Genomic DNA, 21,548 nt, shown 5'->3' with positions numbered 1-21,548 from the left:
GGCAGAAAATATTCTCAAAATCTCTTTTCGGTGGTTGAGGGAACACAGTAAGATCCTAGCACCATCCTAAAGTTCACATGCTTTGATTTTGGTTCTTTTAAGGAAGCTACAAGATGAGACAAACTGGAGACAGTAGTATAAACAGTGTTTATAGCAAATTTACAGAAAAGAGTTTGTATCACCGCATCTAGATACCATAGATTTGTGTGATGTTTGTAATTGTGAAAGTAAAAGGCTTGCACATGTAACAATATCTTGCCAAGCATTAAATAAATTCCTGCACTGAAATGGCCATCATGGAACAAATTAGCAGCCTAGTTAGCAGGCTAATTTCTGAAGTGAGCAGTCCCATCCATCCTAACTGAATAACACAGTGAGCCAGCAATACTGCAGTAGTTACTGGTCAAAAGATCTCAGAGTAGCAATTTGGCTTGCTATTTTTTAGCCTATTTTTAAAAAAGTTAGTACCTAAATGTTTTGTTAGTTGTTAATCTCCTCTCACAAATGCAGAATTTGGGGTCAAATTACAGGATCTCTAGCAAAATTTAACTGATTTTTGTTAATCAGACCATATTCATGTTTACTTACTTATTATAGTTCAATTAAGATTTCAGAAAAAAATTCAGATGTGTATGTGCAATCATTCCTTATGGAGCTCTCGTACAAACATTGTGGTCTCAGTCATTAGCTGCTTGATGCTGAACGACTACAGATTTCAGAATCATTTTGGAAAAGTGAGCAAGAAATGTGTTGTGACCTACAAGCAGCACTCTGACTACAAAAGAGCAGAATTGGATCTTTTTAGAAAGTACTTATAGTAACACTTTGGTCAAATGTTTTTTTGTCATGTTATACACACCAAAGAATGTAAAAAACCTCCAAAGAGAAAAACATATTTTTCCTTTTTTTTTTTTTTTATCAAATAGAGATGAGCTAGATAAACTCAACTCATTGTTAGACTGATTGATGTCTTCACTTCATAGAAAGGCAACTGTGAAATCAGCGTTGCTCAGGTACAAATTCAACGATAACAATCCTTTCAAAAATCAAGGGAAAATGCATAAACTAAATTCTCTCTTTCCAAAGAGCATACTGGTATTTGTAAGAAGCATGCTACATTTTGTAGCTTATTGTAGTCTGGGTACCTGAACCTTGCACACTGGTGATGGAATGATAGGAATAAGAATCTTAATGAACTCTTGTCCTTTAGATTCAAGACTGAAGCATGTAACATCTGGACTGTTTACAACTCTGTTATTGTTAAAAGTCACATGTCTTTATACTTCAATTTCCCTGCTATAAAATGGGTGGAACAGTACTTCCTTTCTCCCACAGATCTGCCTGGATATGATTTGTCAGAAGGAGGAAGATTTGACAACCGTGTGAACGTTCTGTGAGTAACATGTTGACATCCCAGTCTCGTACAGGGACAGCAAGCACTACTTAAACACAAAATGATTACTGACAATACCGGATTGTGAACTGTTTGTCAATACAATTTGTGGTTGGGACCTGCAAACAGAAATTTATTAGCAGAGGTTACCACTGTGTGTGGTAGAGTTATTTGGCAAAAGCATGCTGTTTGTGGACTGCTGATAAAAGTTTGCACAGGGAGTTAAAATTGCATTGTTTCTAGAGAACGAGCTGGAGATCTCCTCTGAGAGACTGTAAGACTGGAGACTGTGCAAGACAAGAAGAAAGGCACATCTTCACTGCTTTTCTAGACAGTAACTAACAGGACAGCCTGACCAGTGTCAGGAGAGAATACTTTGGGCACCAAGTAAGCAAAGGTAATATAATTTTAGACAAAAATATACTATGTTTTAATCATATTTTTCAGGATGCTACAACTTTCTCCCTTCAGTATTTCTTACATTTAAACATTTATCAAAGTACTAAAGTCAGATTTCCAACAGGTGGAGAATATAGATATCTTCAGGGAAATTGCATATTATTATCTTTGTAATGAAGTGCACATTTGTGATTGACTTCTATGAGCTTTTTCTATGAATAAAGTCAATACAATGTAAATTTCAACTTATTCCCATCATTATGATTATAAGTAAGAATGAAAAAGGAGCAATAAACAACATTTGCATTTAGGTCTCTCTCTTTTTGAAACTCAGGAAGCTCTGGAGAAAGTATGAATAAAGAGAGAGTCTTGAGAGCAGAGGAAATTTAGATGATGTTTTAGGTGTGCAATCTTATTTGTTCTTTAGTTTATGTTAAATAAACTGCCCCAACAAAAGTGAAATCTTTAAACAAACATACAGTGTACATATATCTCTGCTTTGGCTGCTATAATATTTCATATACTCTCTTTCAATGTTCTCTGCATGACTTTGCCCCACAACTAAAATATTGTGGTGGGTTGGCCCTGGCTGGATGCCAGGTGCCCACCAAAGCTGCTCTACTTCTCCCCGCCTTAGCTAGACAGGGGAAAGAAAATATAACAAAGGGCTCATAGGTCAAGATAAGGATAGGGAGAGATCACTCAACCAATTACTGTCATGGGCAAAACAGACTCATCTTAGGGAAAATTAACTTAATTTATTGCCAATCAAACCAGAGTAGGGTAATGAGAAATAAAACCAATTCTTAAAACACCTTCCCCCCACCCCTTCCTTCTTCCCAGGCACAGTTTCACTCCCTAATTCTCTACCTACCCCCACCAGTGGCACAGGAGGATGAGGAATGGGGGTTATGGTCAGTTCATCATACATTGTCTCTGCCACTCCATCCTCTTCAGGGGCAGGACTCATCACATTCTTCCTCTGCTCCAGCGTGGGGTTCCTCCCATGGGAGACAGTCCTCCATGAACTTCTCCAATGTGGGTCCTTCCCACAGGCTACAATTCTTCACAAACTACTCCAGCATGGGTCCCTTCCACTGGGTACAGTCGTTCAGGAGCACACTGCTCCAGCATGGGTCCTCCACAGGATCACAAGTCCTGCCAGCCAACCTGCTCCAACATAGGCTCCTCTCTCCACGGGTCCACAGGTCCTGCCAGAAGCCTGCTTCAGCGTGGGCTTCCCACAGGGTCACAGCCTCCTTTGGTCATCTACCTGCTCTGGCGTGGGGTCCTCCATGGGCTGCAGGGGGACAGCCTGCCTCACCATGATCTTCACCACGGGCTGCAGGGGAATCTCTGCTCCGGCACCTGGAACACCTCCTCCTTCACTGACCTTGGTGTCTACTGGATTGTTTTTCATACATATTCTCACTTCTCTCTCCGGCTGCAGTTTCTGTGCCACAGTGACTGTTTTTTTCCCTTCTTAAATCTGTTATCCCAGAGGGGCTACCACTGTCACTGATGGGCTCAGCCTTGACCAGCAGTGGGTCCATCTTGGGGCTGGCTGGCATTGGCTCTGTCAGACATAGGGGAAGCTTCTAGTAGCTTCTCACAGAAGCCACCCCTGTAGCGCCCCCACTTCCAAAACCTTGTCACACAGACCCAACACAAAAATAATCTGGCTGGCTAGTTATCAGACCCTGGGAAAAAGAAGGGCAGAAGATGAGAACACTGTTTTGCAAAACTGTCTCTTCCTGCAACAGAATCCACAGGAAACATTTTCCTTCCCTCCTTACAGAAAGTGAGCAGAGGACAATCCAGGTTGCGGTGCTGGTGAGGATGAAGAGAAACAGCTTAGAGAACTGTGTATGGTGCTTGGCAAACACCACTGCAGAATGACAAGACATATTAGAGAGAGGACTTTTTCTGAAGATATTAGATATCTGGTGGGTACTAACATACATGCAAACCACATGTTGATATCATAAATCTGTGTGGATACATATTTAGCTAACGGTCGCAAGAGCATTCCAGACGCCTTTAGAAGACCTTGAACAGAATAAACAAGAAGACAAAAAAAGAGAAAGATGCCAATTAGAAGAACACAGGTGCGCATTCCACGATAAAGGGAACTTGGCATGAAGAACCTCAATTCGGCAGTTTATCTTGACCAATTAAACTGAGACAAGTTTCGCATGTTTTAGTTGGTATAACCAATTATGACCTATGTTTATGTGCGTGTACAGAGTTGGTATAACCAATTATGCCTTATGTTTATGCGCATGTACAGAGTTGATATAACCAATCATATTTTATGCTTGTGCACGTGTACGGTGACTTTGCAGAATATGTGATTATAAATACACGTGTGTTTTAGCAATAAATGTCGTCTTGAAAGCAGACGACATTTATTGTTAAAACACAATTAAGCTCCTAAGGCTTCTGAGAATATGACCTCTTCTTTTTGGCTGATGCCCACCTCTCAGCTGTTTCTAAATGCTTGTTGGACTCCCATTCTACTCCTTTCTGTTGCCTGCCTGTTTCTCTTCATCCTCACCAGCACCACAACCTGGATTGTCCTCTGCTCACTTTCTGTAAGGAGGGAAGGAAAATGTTTCCTGTGGATTCTGTTGCAGGAAGAGACAGTTTTGCAAAACAGTATTCTCATCTTCTGCCCTTCTTTTTCCCAGGGTCTGATAACTAGCCAGCCAGATTATTTTTAAAATAAACGTGCTTTACAGGTGTCTGTTTATTTCTACCTCCTGCAAATCTGCTCTTAAGCATACCGTTCCTTGATTTCAGATATGTGGCAGGCAACAGAAAGGAGTAGAATGGGAGTCCAACAAGCATTTAGAAACAGCTGAGAGGTGGGCATCAGCCAAAGAGAAGAGATCATATTCTCAGAAGCCTGAGGAGCTTAACTAATATGAACTCAAGTCCCTACTTATGTTCAATATTTCCACAGAAGAAACATTAAGCAATGATGATAAACCAGTATCTGATGTGTCCAGAGCATAGCAAGCTAGTTTAACCTGTCAGCTGTTACAAGGAAGTGATGCATCCTGAATGGACAGACCACTTTACCTTATATAGCTGAAGCTTTCTTCATGGAAGTGAAACTAAAATGTGACTCAAAGCACTTAAAAATAAAATCTGTTTTAAATAAAATAAGTTATGGTGAAACATGATATATAGTCACCTATTCATTGCATATGTTACACCATGTCCATGTGGAATTGTATGTGTGGGAGGATGTTGTTTGTGCATATCAAAACCTGAACTAATAAACAGCAGTATGACTATTTGGTCACCAAGCTTTTGGCTCACTTCTGACACTTAACCAGAGTGCTTGCTTTAGGGCAAATGCGAACAGAATTTATCCACGAAAAAAAAGAGAATCAAACCTTTCTGCATTCATCAAGCTTATAATCTGAAGTTTCAGATACCTCCACCCCAAGCCAAAGTAAAAAAAGCAAGTGACATACTTGAAATAATGTATATTCATTAAAGACCAAATCTGAGTTCAAACTTGGTCTGGAATACCCCTTCTAAATCTACCGCATAACATGCAGTTATAGAAATAGGCAATCTGAGCAGAATTTGGGTTGTGTTGTTTAACCTTTTGGCAAGTGAAGGAAGTGGAACATTAAGAAGTAAAAATGCAATAAACTTGTGGAACAAGTGCTATGTACTGCATGAACAGTAAAATGAGATGTAGACCCACAAGTCAAGCATGAAAACATATGCAGACCCACATGAGCAGCATTCTCAATTTCTGTGTCCTGTTCCACAGCTACAGCCAACTAGTTGACTCATTCAGATTAAGGCTGCATCTGTCTGGTAAGATACACTACCAATATTTGAAGCTGGAAGGACTGCAAGTATACCAGCATCCAAACAGAATTCAGAGTGAGTTTAGCAAACCAGAGTTATTGGAAATGAACAAGCTAATAAAGATGAACAGGAATAACCAAACACACGGATGTAGATGAGTGACAACTGGTATTAAAGGAGATCCAGAAAGCATAGCAGACCACAAGCTGGATTTAAGTCAACAGTATTGAGTAAAAAAATATAAACATGCTGACACGTACACCAGAGCACAGTTCACAAACCTAGGGACTACGCAGATACTCAGCTGTGTCTTGTTTTGAGCATCATTCCTGATGCGAATGGAACAATAATGATCAATGGTCTAGAACAGGACAAGGAGAAAAGACTGAAAGTATTTGGTTTATTTTATCTAGAAAAGCAAAATCTACAAGGGACATTTTCTTCAAAGGGGAAAAGGCTGCAGCAGATAAGGGAATAAACTGTCCTCTCTGTCTGTGGGAGATAGGGTGAGAAACAATAAGCCTGGTTGCAGGAAGGGAAACCGAATTGAAGTATTATGAAATTACTCTACTGGTAAAAGTAGTGAAGCACGATGATAAATGGCATTGACTGGTGTTGAACCTCCTCCACTGGAATTTTTCAGAACAATTTAGACAGAGGTTGGTTTGGGCTTCTGCAATGAAGCTGGAAGAGATTTTGAGAAATCATCTAATCTCAGGTTCCCTATTTTAATATGAAATAAATGAACATGCTCAGTAACTGAGATGACTACATGAAAATGCAGACACCATGGGGAAGTTTAGAAATAGTATTACACAATTAACTGTCTTTTTAGAAAGTGGCTTTTAAAAAATGGCTCCTGTGAGAGAAAATGGTCTGGATTTCTGAATTAACAATGAAAGGCAAACCTTTTAATGGCAGACAAATAACTACAAAAAGTTTTGAGCAAACTTTTCAGTGACTCTTAACAAAATAATATTCCAGACAGAACTAGAATCAAATTAATTATTTCCATGTCCCACTGGGCAAAATATTTTCAATGAATAACATGTGCAACTGGCAAGAGAGTAAAATTATTATCCCCCATTGGACAGTGGAAATGTTATTTCTCTGCTGAATAACTGGAAAGTGTTTTGTATGTAATGCTATGACTTGGCATCATACGCATGAATTACCTCAGTATGCTTCTAGCTGGAGGCCTCTGGGTGTGATAAAACCTTCCAAAGCACAGTATTATCATAAGGAAGCAATCGTGGAAGAAGCTGAAAATCACAGGCAACCACATGATTTTGTCAGTCACAGGCTTATGCATTTTAGGATCTGATGCCTGGTTGGTGACAGTATAATTCCAGAAAACCAGATGGACACACTTAGAAATAAAAAACATCCACAGACAGTTTCATAATTTATTAGAAATGAAGCAAAGTATCTCTGCTAGTCACAGCTCAGATGTTCTAAGTTCAGTATATTCATAACTTCAGCAGCAGTAATTAAGAATCACCATTTACTAATTCTTCCTTAAATTTTCTTGTGTTGTGGCACAAAACTTTAGCCTGAGTTAAAACAAAACATCCTAAAGTGACATAAATCAGAACATCACTACAGCTGTTGAAATTGCAGCTGTTCCATGAAGATCACAGCATGTACTTGGCATTACTACAGCACACCAGCACCCATGATAAAAAAATCTTCACTAATGTTCCAATTCCTTCATCTTCAAATGCACCTGCAAAGTCTGACACATTGCAAATTGGGGTGATTGGGTAACTTTTTTTATTCTTAAACATGCTTACGTGCTGTATTAATAGCAGCGCCAGCCTCATGAAGAACTGCCTTGAACAGGTACCCTTGACTGTCTCAGTCGTATTTTGCTCTAGAACTTGCTAGCCAGAACCTGAGCCAACATTGCAGGACAACAAGTAGCTTTAAGCAGCTGCCATTCAAAAATGAATTGATTTGTCTCAGAAATTATTCTGAGTAATAATCTTCCAGAAAAATAAGAGAAACTATCAGACTCAAATCAGCAACAGAATTCAAGTGCCATCACTCAAGTGGGAAGACATTTTTACTTCCTTATGTGGTTAACAGCTTCTGCTTTATTTCTGGAAAGATCTTAGCAGTCATTTTACAATTGTGATTTTTCACAGAATGTCCTAGGTATCCTTGTTTGGGTGTTTGATTTGGCTTTGAATGCCAAATGGGGCATGAAGGTGGAAAGCGGTGGAAGAATCTCTCAAAAACATGGGGTAGAAATGATCACTGAGTCTATCATGTGAAGACTGGGCACAACAGAAATATTTAAAGTATTCAGTTTTATACAAGGATCACTGGAGAGACTGAATCTAAGCTAGGCTGTTTCTTTTCCCTTACACACCTTGCATGTGGGATCAAGTGTATTTGATCATAGACGTCACATTTCATGTACACAATGTTTAAGAACGATTGCTAATTTCATTTTAAACTAGATGTAAACAGATAAAATTGAAATCTCTTTCCAGAACAAACCAATTTCATCTAAAATAACTGCAACAAGGTTTATCCTACATATTAAATCTTCTAGCATCTAAGGACACTTCTGTCTTATATAGGCTTGTTTTAAGACATGCAGTGTCAAGAGCTTTTTTGTTTATTACCTGGGGAGGCAAATCAGAGAAATTTATCATACTCTGTAGCTGAAACCAGGCTATGGAAATATTTTTAGATGGCCAATTTGACTCAGCCTTAAACCTACATTAAAGGGACTTTTAGAACATTTAAGCGGGAATTACATAAGCTACTAGCTTTGCTCTAAAAATTTTGGAACAATTCTTGTTTTTGCAGTCATATTCTAGTCTTAAAATACACATATGTCCTCCTGAAGCATGAAAACAATCACATGGACTGGAAAAATACTGACTGGTCAGAGGCAACAGAGCTATCAAACATATAAGCTGACAAATGGTGGGAAGCAGATAAAGAGACAATGGATTCCAGCCTCCCAAGGATGCTAGCTTATGAGTGTTTTGAATTGCAAAGCTTAAAAATAAAGTTTGTCACCTGACTGTAATCTATGTCAGCAGGCTTTTAAATCAATAAACTTGCAATAATAACAAAAAGATTTATTATTAATTGCAGCACTGAAAACGTCATGGGGCAGCAATATTTGAAGACCTCTCAGGATCTAGATAGAATATCTCAGTGAAAATATACCAGACTAAAGTGCCAGGCTATACATTGATGCTGATAGATTTTGTGTCAGTATAAGAAAAGAGACAACTATACAGGTTGGTTTAAAAAAGTTAATCATCTTCCTCTGTTTGACAGTTTTACAGCTACAAAGGCTGTGTGGTAACAACATCTGAATTTCAGAAATACATGAACTTTTCTGCTACATTTTTTCCTACCAACCATTCATGACAAAGGCTGAAGTTTTCACATACATATATGATGTATTTCACCAATTTAACATCAAAAGATCCTGCAAATCTCTAGCATTTGAGCTCCTGCATTCAACAGCCTGAGAAGGTAGATCTATCTGCTGGTATATTCTGGTTTCTACAAGGACAATCAAGATCAGATGCTATTTAATTATTGTTTTTTCAGTGTCTGGTTATCTATTACACTTGTCCAGCCACTGCACCTAAATTTACAGTCTGTGGGCTCTTTGAATGGCAAAGAGCATTTCTGTATGAGCTTTCTTACTTACAAGGTTATCAGTACCCCAGTCATGTTGTTGGTATCACTGCCAAACAGAACCCTTAGTTTTGTATTTTTAGTTACAGAAGCTTCCCATGAAAACAAAGATGCATCAGGACAGTCTTTATACAGATTCAGCAACAGAAATTTAAAAAGCCTTAGATCAAAGATCAATGTGGGGATTTGTGAGCTATCAGAGAAATAATGTTTTAAAGAGAAAATGTAAATATAGCACTGAGGAAAGCACTTAGCCTCCAAAAGACACCTTTATTACTGAATGATCTACAGGAGCAATTGAATTCTTATTTCCAGATTTAGTCCTACTTGCCTGGCCAACTTCATCTCTTGTTTTACAGGAAACAATCTCACACCTACAAAGCTCCCAGCAGACAGGGCAGCTCCCCTGTCCTTAAATGCCACTATTGTCTGTTAAAACTTTTATGAACATCTGAAGAAAAAGTAATTATGTCTTTCATTGATTGGCCTAGATACACTTAAACATTGATGGGTCGTACTTGCTTTTGTTCAAATCTATTTTTTGAGTTATGTGCCTGCAATCGATAATCTAGCATCTCGTTTCCTTTCACGGTACCGATGTACAGAACTGCCACTAGATGGGGCAGCAGTCTCAGAGAAGGAGATGCTGTCGCTCACAGCCAACGCAGAAAAAATTTACTCAGCCTATTGTGCACGTAAATCACACTGAAGTGGTTTTCTTTATAGCATAACCTTTGCTCCCCTTCCACCTCAGTAGTTATGAAAAGGCGAGCAAGGGATAAACAGTAGGTACTCAGCCATTTAGGTATATAACCCCGCACTTCTTACTGTGACCCTGCCAAACAAGACTGTGATTCCTCGTTGACATTTATAATCTTGCACCTTCCTGATTTCAGGCAAATCTAGCACACTGCACGGCAGCAGAAGAGTCAGAATGCTGCCCTTATGAGAATCCCTTGTCACAACAAAGCCCTCGTGGAAAAAAAAAAAAAGGCCAGTTATTTCACATCACGCTCACAGGAAGGCATGGAAATGGGGAAAATTGCTTAAGAAGAAATTGCAAAAGCGCAGTACAGTACATTACTGTTTTCCTCCAACAATGCATGAGATCCACTAAAATAGCATAGGCAAACATAAACCGGCACAAAAAATACGAGCAAACACGCCAGTACTAAACCTTGCCAAAAGGTAACAGTTATTATTGTTTTAAGTGGGAGTGATGACACTGATCTTCCCCCGAGCCACTCTAAACCGCTAGATGGTTAAAACACGCCCGCCAACTGCTGCCACATCATGGCATTTGCTGGGAGCACCCCCTCCGCCGCCCCGCTCGGCGGCGGCTCCGCTGGGGGCGCCCGCGCTTCGCGGCGGCGGGGCCGGGCCGGCAGGGCAGGGGGCGGCGGCGGCGGGCAAGGGAAGCCCCCGGTCGGCTGGGCGTGCAAGGACAGAGCCGGGTAGCCAAGGCCGGGGCAGGCTAGCCGGGCGTGCGTGCTGTAATACAGAACCCACAGGGAGGGGAAGGTGCCTTTTCCCCGGAACACCCCAGACACCTGCAGTGATGCGAGGCTGTAAGCCCCGCTTATGAAAATATTAGGTTTTGTATTATTATGAAAATATTAACCTCAGGCCGTGTGGCCACATCTAAGTATGAGTCAGCTCGGTGCTCTGGCCTGAGAGCTGCAAAATGTTACTGCTCCTCGGATGGACATGCTGGTGAGGCTGGAGGTGGCATCCCAAACATGACACTGAGATCTTCCTGGGACTAACACTCGGCCACTTTTCTCCAGACCAATTCTGTTACATGCCACACACAAACAGAGACAAGTACTTTGCTGTACCCAAGTTACAACATACTGCAATTTCCTTTGAGTTGGTTTAATCTCTTGGATTTTGGACGCTGAAAGTTTTAACTTCAAGACAATGCCCACAAAGTTTCTACAGGTGCTTGGGGAACTCAGTCCTTGACTGCTTTCTGAAGGTAATGCAGACAGGCTCAGGTAATAGCCGGAAGTTTTTTTATAATTTATTTTTCATGGGTCTTCACATCTGACATCTGGCACATTCAGGCAGGGAAGCAAAGTACTGTCAAATGACTTTTGACTATGCACTTCTGTCAGAAGGCGTATGAACATTTTCAAAACATAATTGATTTTTCACTGAGTAATTATTGTAATCTATTCAGGCACCAATGCACAGCTAAAAAAAGACAAATCTTATCAGTTTGTTCAAGAAGTTGTCCCATTCTGAAAGTAAAAATGGCATTACAATATCAAAATAGGTGTAACACAAAGGGTAACAGAACATCCAGCCAGAAAGCACTTGCATATGTTCAACAAATAAGTCTGCACATCCCTTTGCTACAGGTGTCTGATCTGTGTTATCATTTGGTGCCAAATTATATGAAGCCCATGACCTGAATATTAGGAATCCTTATCATTCTGGATGTGGGAAACATGAAGCTGTTAAAACACCTGTGACTGGAAAACATGCATTGTAAGGCCAAGAAACTTTTTCAGGCTCTAATTTATCAATTTTATTTTTTTTTAATACATTGCTGTAAGAGAAATATGAACTGTATGTCAAAGATAAAAAAATCATAGTTCATCATGCCATTGAAGAGCACTTTAAAGATTATTTTCTCCTTGACTTATGAACAGAACTCAATATTGCTTAAAGAAGCAAATGCTACTTTTCCAGACCAAAACTGAACAGGTAAGTAATCTCATTCTGCAGATGTCAAACAAACATGACATCCATCAGAATGCCTGAGATATTCTGCATTTCTTGCAGCTTACCCACCCCCATTAGAAACTGGTTGTGTAACATTTAAATAGGTTTGTAACATAGTTTGTTAGACTGTTACAAGAACACAGCACACAAAAATTACCTAGTTTGTAGGTTAATATTGATCTTCATTATGGATCAGTTACATTCTAAAATGATGCCAAATCACTCATTCCTTTTATAGTCATTTCTGCCACAAGTATATGATATACCATGTTTTCAAAGCAAATGAGATTAAGCTGTGGCAATCAGCATTGAATCAGAAATTAAAGGAGGAGGTAGATAATTTTCATAATCTTCAGTAATTTTCAAAATTATTTCTAGAATTGATACCTTTTGCAAAAATGGGTGGTTCAGATCCCAAGGATAAATAAGTAGAATTTTTTTTGCTTAAAGGATAAATTCTGACTGAAAATGTGAAGACAATTTAGTGTAGAAGAAATTTCTCTAAAGCATTCAGTTACAAATTAAATGAAAGATAACAGTCAAGTAATTAATTTCCTCAACAAGATGCATTTGACCTATTAATATATGCTACATAAACTCAAGAAGGCATTACACAGGAAAAATCTCTCCCATGCAAAAGATGGGGATTTCCAGGCCCTGCTGGAGAATAAGGTTTAAAGAAGGTCCTACTGTTACTGCCCAGGCTGCTCTCTGCATGGCAGCCTTTCAGTATCTGTGAGAAGGTAATATTGCCAGAAGCTGCAATAGCTGCAGATTTAATGAGGGACATTTAACGTGTATTGCTGGGACACTAAAAAGGGTCCAGAGAACTGCTATCTTCTAGCATATGCATGAAAACAGAATTCTGCACCTTAGTTCAAACACACACTTATTGGCTCCTGTAAGTTAATTCATCTATCAGTGTCTTTCTTCATGGACAGCTCCTGATTTTCCAACTCTCTGAGATCAAAACTTATTGTGCCTTTCATAGCAGTTATATAGCTGATAGCATCTGCAGATCTTTTGCAAGACAGTGCAGATACATCCGTATTCAGCTATCAAACATTCAGTTCTCAAACCTCAGTATCAGATGGTCAGTCTAAGAGTAGTTACAGACACTGCAAGATCCAGGGGTGTATCTCCTGTACTCTTTGGATGTACTCCTGGTGTCTTCAGCACGGAACCTACTTTAACTTGTGTGTCTCCTTTCTGCTTCTGTGTTTGTCCATCTCTCAAAAAATTGTTTAACAGTTGCTACATTTCTCTATTCACTGGATAAGTATTTCTACCTTTACACATAAGAGGCACATCATGCAAATATACGTAGAATAGATTTCCTTACTATAAGAAAGTGCAGAATTCCATTAGAGGAAAAGGTACTACGTGCCATGAAGAGCAGATTTTAAAAAAAAATCTTGTTCTTCACTGTCTTTTCTTTTGTCAAAAACCCCCAAGTATCTTCTTCTTTAATCCTTTCTCAAGTAATCAGAGAATTGTAACAATTAATTTCTTCCCGTTGTGAATGTACATTGATAAAAACATCTTGCTGGAAAAGAAACAACTCATTTCAGGGGTTTTTGTTTGTTTAAATAAAGACTCAATAAATCAACAAACCAAACATTAACAAAAGTAAAGCCAGCCTTAAAAGCATTAGACAAATCGTCTCAGGTCTTAAATTTGAATTTCCCATTCTTTCTTGGTTTCCTTAGAATCATCAATTGGTCAGTAAGGAATTTTGTGAGCTCCTGTAATCACACATGAAAGCTGTTACTGCCACCAGTTAAAAGACAGGTAAGTAAAGCTAAACTGTAGGTAAGCAAACAGCCTTCAAGGAGAAAGGCAAGTGTCTATTGCTTATTTAGCGTATGGTTCAAACGTGTCCACACACCAGTGTTTGGTCTGGCATACAATTCAAGAAGTAAAGAAATTAAATGGGAACGCTATCACCCTGCTCCCAGCCCTGAGATACTGAAGCCACTTTGTAAAATAACTGGACAGACAATACAAGAAAAAGGAGGCAGCAAATCAAGCTAGAGCTACACTTTGGCATAAACCTTCCAAGCATGGGTGCAACTTTTGCTCTGCCAATGAGCTGTAAAACAGCTTTGGGCTCCAAATAGCCTGTTTCATGGGCAGGATGTGATACACAAACCTGTATTTCTGACCAAGATTTACAGAGAAGCTCTTTAATTTATGGCTATTGCAGATAATTTTTAAGTGTAGGAAGGAATCTATTATCTATGGATGCTTCTTTTCTTTTCCTGAAGCTCTGCAGAGGTAGGGGTACAAGGTGAGAATGACTTTCCAAAAGTTTTATTAGGACCTCTGAATGGTTGGGTAGCTAGAGAATGTTGGGACCCTACTTCTAAAGCAGATATAGACTAGCACAAACTTGTAGAAACCAACCACTAGTTCTAATACTATACTTCAGTATTCACAAGTCAGACTGTCTTGGTTACCTAAGGAAGAAAATGTTTTTAGGGACAGAAATTAATATCCCAAGCTATAAAGCTAACCAATACAGGACATGACAGAATATTCACAATGCACAGGCCCAGTTCACTAAAGATCAAGATGTATTTGTTTAAAGAGAAGTTTTTACATATGCAACAAAAAAAATAAGTGTGTTCACAGCTCAATAAAAGGAAAAGACGTGGTTTTTTGTTGTATTTTACTTTTTGATGCAAATTATTCCCACTGTTCCAACAAGGTGTAGACCTGTGTCTAAACCAAGTATTTACTACCCTGCAGGACATTTTCAGATTAGGTCCATAAACAATATAACTATGTCAGTTAAAAAAGCGCATAGAAAACACTTGTATTTTGTCATGAAACATGTCACAGCTTTATTTTAGCTGTTGTAAAGGGGTTAAACTCTGCTAAAGCAGTGCTTCAGCAAATGAACCCAATTTTCTTTCCTAACTATACAAACTGTTGCATATATTTTCCCCTCTAGCAATCTCATTTTCATTGTTTCACACTACCATCCTGAACAGTAATTTGGCTTTGAATAATTCCCCTCATCATAATGGAGATGTCAACACCAAATGATACAGGCACAAGCTACAGTGTATGCAGCAGCTCTGGTTTAAAATGCAGACTCTTGTACACAGAGCTAGTGGAGCATGTGGTTTTTATTTTTCAGCTGTTTCCAACAGATTGAAAATTCCACAGGCTACAGAGTCTCGAATTATTTAGAATGCTGCTTGGAATACTCCCAGCTAGAAAAATACATAAAGAGGGAGGAAATTACTTCATTTTACTTTGCTGGATAGATTTGTTCCCTAAATAGTAGTGCCTTCCTAGGGAGCAGAGACTAAGAACATAAAACATGCCAGTTCAGGAGAACATATTGATTCATTATATTAACAAGACTCAAGAGCAATTTCATCATTGAACAAGACTAGCAGCAGGGCTATTCCTCTGCCTCTGTGACAGGAGAGGAGTAAAACTAAGCTGTAGGACTTACTTGACTACTTGGAACTGACAAAACTCGGGTAGGTGTAGAATAGATTAGCCTGCAATCACTTTAACAGCACTGTGTTGGAGAACCAAACACCATGGCAGTTGTTAGTCAGAAAGTAATGGCTAAACATATTTATTCAAATGCATTGGTGATTTAAGCTAAATGTTTAAAAAATGTAAGTTAAATGTTTTTAAAAAATCTATTATTCATGGGCCTCTCGAGTAAAAGAGCATGCACCCAGCAAGGGAGTAAGTTAAGGTCAGATTTCTCATTAGGAACCTTTTTCCATCTCCTCTGCATGTGTCTTCCCTAAAAAAAAAAAATCCTCTGCAAATTCTGTTTGTCTAGATAATGTTCTAATGAATAAAACAGCAGGGCTTTATATTTTTTTTTCCAGGATCAAGCCCAAATATTCAGTCCTGTCCTCCTCAATGCCAGCAGCTCCCATTGAATCTCACAGGCACCAAGTACTCGTTCCAGAGGCAGAATCTGGCAACTTTCTCTTACCCTAAAGTTCAGATTGTCATGAAATAGAAATATACCTCAGTGAGATCAAATGCCTGCAAATACAACTCTTAATCAAGAGATTCAAGACACTACAAAATGCACAAGTGCGAACTTCCTATGCAGTTTATACTTTGAAAACATTTGCAAGTCATAGTTTCAAGGCTAGGCTGCAGCTGTAGCAAGAAGCTTAGAAGAAACTGAACTGCTGTAGCAATAGTGCTCTTTCTCTTAAGAGCCCCTCTGGGGCTTTCCTCACTTAGACCTGTCAAGTCTCATTGCTCGAAGCATATGACTCACTCAATTAGACCTCAGCTTATGCACTTGCCTACCTTTGCCAGAGTCTGCATTTCATGTATTTGCAGTGCCAGGATTTTCCTCTGGCTCTTTGCTGTGCCTTGTTCATGGGGTTTCAGAAAGAGCAGACATGGCAGCAATGCACAGTTTCTGGGCAGCTGCCTAGCAGCTCTCCACTTTCCCACAAACACGTGAATCCATGACATGGCCTTGAGCATGCCAGATGCACAACCTTCTCCCTCATCAGCTAGAGTCCCATGAGTCAGCATCAATATCTGTCAAAAGATTCATGCTCTGAGCATCAACTCAGTGAGCAAAGGGAATATAATTCAACAAATCTCTCCACATCTAATTACATAGTGCTTGCACTCAACTGAAGCCTACCAGAAGGAAACAGTCAACATTGCCAGCTTCATGTGGACTGGTAACTAGTCACCAAACTGGCTGTAACTTTCCCCTGCTCCAAGCAGCGAATGGAGCTCAATCACTGACTGAGAGATGAATGCCTGTGGTCCCAGCTTTGCTTCTGAAACTGATGTGCACTGAGAGTGGAAGCCCTGCACATCATGCAAAGGCCAGACAACTTGTCTCCTCTGTTTCTCAAAGCCATGATGGAAGCAAAGGGCTACATTTCGTGCAGGTTCTTGGCTTTAGTAGTGACTCCCATTTCAAGGCATAGTGGAAGATTATTCAATAAGAACTAATCATATTTACAAAATCACATCCTCTATTGACTGTAATTAGACAACTTAAGCATTAAATTTTTGCATTAGACTTTCATGCTTTTGGTAGTTTTCATTTTCAAAACACATTCCTAGGACTAATGAAAATACAGAATAAAAAAGGCTGAAAACCTTAAACTCAAGGAGGCCACATTAATTTATGCATCCGTCTGGTAAGCGCCGTTATTCTTTTTGGCATAGTACTTAGCAGAAGATAGTTATTTTCTATGGTTCAAATCACTTCATTGTTTCGTTAGCACTTATACTGATTAATTAAAATGACATGTGAAAAACCATCAAAGCATAACTTCTATTAAGTGGGGAATTATTATCATCAGCATAGCCTAAAATTGATGTCTTAATTGAATTAGCTGCAAAAGCTGCACTACCAAGCCAGGTGAGCAACATTGCAATGTCATGTATTCTGTACCTAGCCGGTTGCTTGTATGTTCAGAAGGAAAATAAGCTTAGTGGTGTATGAAGACATAAAATTTTTCAGGCATTTAGACTAATTAAAACAGGTAATTCCAACAAAAAGGAAATGGGCACAGAGATAAGCCTCCATTTGGAATCTGTAAGGGCAGTTAATGCATTAAAAAATGGCATATTGGTTGTGAAGACAGATGTTCATATAAAAATATTGTGTCAATCCCAGTTAGCCATTATCAATATTTTTTAAATTAAGAAACAAGCTAAAAGCAATATAAACCAAAAGGAATGAGGAATTAGATTTCATGAGTGATCATTCCCCTGTGGGACTACAAGCCTTTAGTACACTGCTTGATGACTGGTTGCAAATACTAACAATCAAAGCAACCTTCAACTCTTCCTTTGGCTGACATTGTTCTTGGTGGAAAGAGTTATAATAATGCCAGCTTTGAGAAATGGCTATGAGGCAAGCCTGCATGCTTACAGAACAGGTAAGTGTTGATGTCAGAAGATAATTTGCAGCAAAAATGTGGGTTTTTTTTCTGATTATCTGTATACAAAGAGGACAAAGGGTGCTTCTGCACCCCTGATACCGACAAATAAAACCACAGAGTGCTTTCTAAGACAACTTTATTCTGGTGTCACCAAGCCGCTAAATGCTTATTATCATACTGGGAAAGATCATGACACATCAATGAAATCAACTGCAATTATGTTTCTCAGCTGAGGCTGGTGTGTTAAGTATAGAAAATAACTTTAAAATTAGCTCCCCGTTTCACTCACCGTTCTCTGGTTACAAAGATATGAGGTTTGAACCTGCAATGTTCTTGTCTTCCTTCAGCTCAGCATCTCTCTCATGTTCACAGGTGAGACTTGGTTTAAAACAAGCAGCCTAGTCAACAAGAATCCTGTACTGCAGAACAAGCTAAATAGTTTTCTGTGAGTTTCTAGCACCAAAGAAAGCACCAATGGTATTTAACAGTGTGTTTAGTTAGACTTAATACCTTTCATCCTAAAGTGCGATAACAAAAGCTATGAGAACTTGTAATGATAATTGGTGTTTTGCTCAAAGCCCAGAGGTATTTACACTTTCATTTATAAGAAAAATTGTATCCCTCATGGTTGCAGAGAAAAAAGTAAAATCATGACTCAGGTGTTTCCTTAGACAAAACAAAGAAAGAAATGAAAAAATCTCATGAATCTCAAAGAAAAGTCCATGATTTTGCATGATGATGGGGGGAGGGGAGAGATGAGAAGGAATACAGAAGTCTGCACAATTTTAACATACTTGAACTCTGTATATTTGTGATGTAATGTATTTTAAAGATCATCCACAGGGAAGCCTAAACAAACAGAAGACAAACCTGAGTGGTTATAATATTGCTAACATTTGCATTTCACTTTTACGTGCTGCACCACAATAACAAGAATAAAGAACCAGACCACCCTATCTTAATTCTGTCCTGCACAATCTTTCAAGCACCCCAAATCAGTGTTATTTCCCCATTGCAATGAAAGCAGGCAAAGCCTTTCGATACTTTTGTAATAATGGAAAGGTTCAGGAAAATCTGATACAAGTTCCTGCTCTAATATTTGAATATGAGTTATGGGTATTTACTGTGGATTTTCATCCCACATCACTCTAAATCAGGTAGAGCATGGCTTTAAATGGGCTTTTCCACACACCATGCTGGTAGCCCTACTTTTCAAGCTGAACCCAACCAGCAGTCTGTAACTCAGTCTTTAAATATCTCCTTCTGCCTATTTCTCAGAATTTTCATATTACCCAATAATTTTACTGAAGATCTAATTTCCACAAACTAGCTCTACATATTACCCAGCAATATCACTGTCTCTTAAAAACCTTTTTTATTCATGTGCAAGCAAGTTTTAAGTCTTAGAAGAAAAGCTTGTTTTCTAGGCCTGTGTGTAGCAAGAAGAATGTAGCAGACTTTCACATCACTGGTTTCTTCTTAATTGAAAAGCCAGCTTGCAATGACTCAATACCTACCACCAGAATCCACCAGAATAATACATCAAAATATGAAAAAGTTACATATTTTTCCCTCCTGTTGGCTTGGCAGCATTTCACTCTACTGACACTCTATTCAGCATGACCAGGCCAAACACAAAGCTGAGAATTTTAGCTGAAATGAAGCCACACACTCAATCATATAACCATACTTCTTCCAGTAGCCAAGCTAAATTGCCCAGACTTATCAGGGCACCTCCACGCTGCATTGCATGGTAGTGGGTACGCACTGACTAAGTACTAGTGTAGAGGGAAGAAAGACAGACAAATCATCTTACAACAACCTCACTTGCTCAGGAGAGTGACTAAAATAGCCTTTGAAGTTAGATGGGGCAGGATGAATGTATTTGGTGGTTTTGGGCATATATTTAAAGTGTTCTGAAAATGTAGTGCACATGACAGGTTACCTTGAAAGCAAACAGAAGGAGCCAATCCACTACTAAACCTCAAAAGCACAGCCATTAAGGATCTTGTAATGTCTTATTTGGGAAAGTTGGTAAGTGTCAAATCAATGAAGATGTAATTTTACGTCACTGATTTCTAAGTAAGAATGCAGAAAAGGTATTGTGCTCATTTTTAAAAAACAGACCGACTCATAAAAGTAGGAAAAAAATACTGTCTGCTGTTCTATACCAGGATGCCACTTTGAATAATCTATATACATCATCAGGTCATAGAGAATTTCATAATTCTACAATAAAGATGAAGGAGAAGCTGAAAGCACAGAAATCATATAAAATTGCATGTTTCAGCATGAAAGTAAAATATATATGAGAGGTCTTTTCTCTTTCATGGTCCTGCTGAAGAAAGCAAGAACATTAGGCATCACTAGCATCCAAAAGCTTCCCCCAGAGATGAAAACCCCAATGGATTTCACAGAACCATCATGTGCCCTTGCTCTTTTCTTCAAGCCAGAAAACTGTCCTTAGCTAAGGTAAAATAGACCAGGTCCTCTGGCACAACTGAAACAACTGAAGGATAGTTCCTTGTTATTTCCTGACCTTGGTCCTGATTTTCCCATCATCAAATTGCACAGGTTTAGGGTTACTCTGACTGACATGTGAGAAAGCCCCAGATGATTTTACAACTTCCAGATAAGCTCTTTGCCTTATCCTGGCACAGCCATTGTGCCAGTATCTGAAAAAGCTGTGATGTAGAGCTGACTGTCTTTTTTTCAGCAACATTTGCCAATATTTACTCACGGAAGAGGAATGGCAGATGGTTACGAATGAGTCATTGGTAAATAATACAAGAACATTTTTTAACTAACCCTGAAGCAATCCCTTGGGATTGCTGGAGATCTCTATGAGATACATGACACCCACATCAATTCCATGGACTTAGCTTTAAGGAGAGTCTAGTTACAAACGCAGAGGTGGAACATTGATTTGAAGTAAATTTTATAGTGCTTGTTTTTCTCATCTCTGTCTATGCTTCCAAATAATTTTCTATTAATTATGTTTGCAAATGTCTGTAGTCCTTGAAGTCAGAGGGCACTCCTGGAAGCTCAAAGGAGGCTCCATAGCACCATTAGCTCAGAAATAATTTCCCATACATAACTGAGTGTTATGCTTTTTTTCCCTAAATTAGACATTGCAACACATGCATAGACAAAATCAGACATAGTAGCAGTTGAACCACTGAGCTGAGTTAATAACTTGTGTCAATGTGGTGTGACTCATTCCTTAAATGAGAAAATTCTCATAATGTTGAGTAGTAAGAGGCCAGCATACTTATCTATTGAAGTACATTCATTTTCTCTCCTCCAGCACCATTGTGTAGCTATTGCTTACGGATCCAGGCTTAAAACAGCATAAGCAAAAAATCAGAAAGTCTAAAACAAATATATAAGGCAACAGTTAGTGAGTGGATTTTACTGGGAGCCCCTATTCATTGTGACAGAAAGATTTCAAAATGAAGGCAAGTGAAGGCAAGGTCAGACAAATGAAACGTCATTTATGATTCCTTTTTAGAAATACAGTATATCTCATGAACATCCCTTCATTCTGTTTCCTTCAGCAGATTGACACATATTGTCCTCCTTGACTGGTAAGCCTCAGCCACAATGGG

The 21,548-nt window shown here is 39.0% G+C and overlaps 1 long non-coding RNA gene across 1 annotated transcript in view; it reads right to left on the bottom strand.

Moving 5' to 3' along the window:
• Nucleotides 1-3,725, bottom strand: part of LOC126042728 (uncharacterized) — a 71,469-nt gene extending 67,744 nt beyond the window's left edge. The window contains exon 1 of the long non-coding RNA XR_007507273.1: nt 2,667-3,725. This is a non-coding gene — a long non-coding RNA (uncharacterized LOC126042728). The remainder of the gene's footprint in view (nt 1-2,666) is intronic.
• Nucleotides 3,726-21,548: the final 17,823 nt, after the last annotated feature.

This window comes from Accipiter gentilis, chromosome 9 (assembly GCF_929443795.1).
Source record: "Accipiter gentilis chromosome 9, bAccGen1.1, whole genome shotgun sequence".
NCBI lineage: Eukaryota > Metazoa > Chordata > Aves > Accipitriformes > Accipitridae > Astur > Astur gentilis.
The sequence above is the reverse complement of the archived record's forward strand: the minus strand, read 5'-3'. Positions and strand labels throughout refer to the sequence as shown.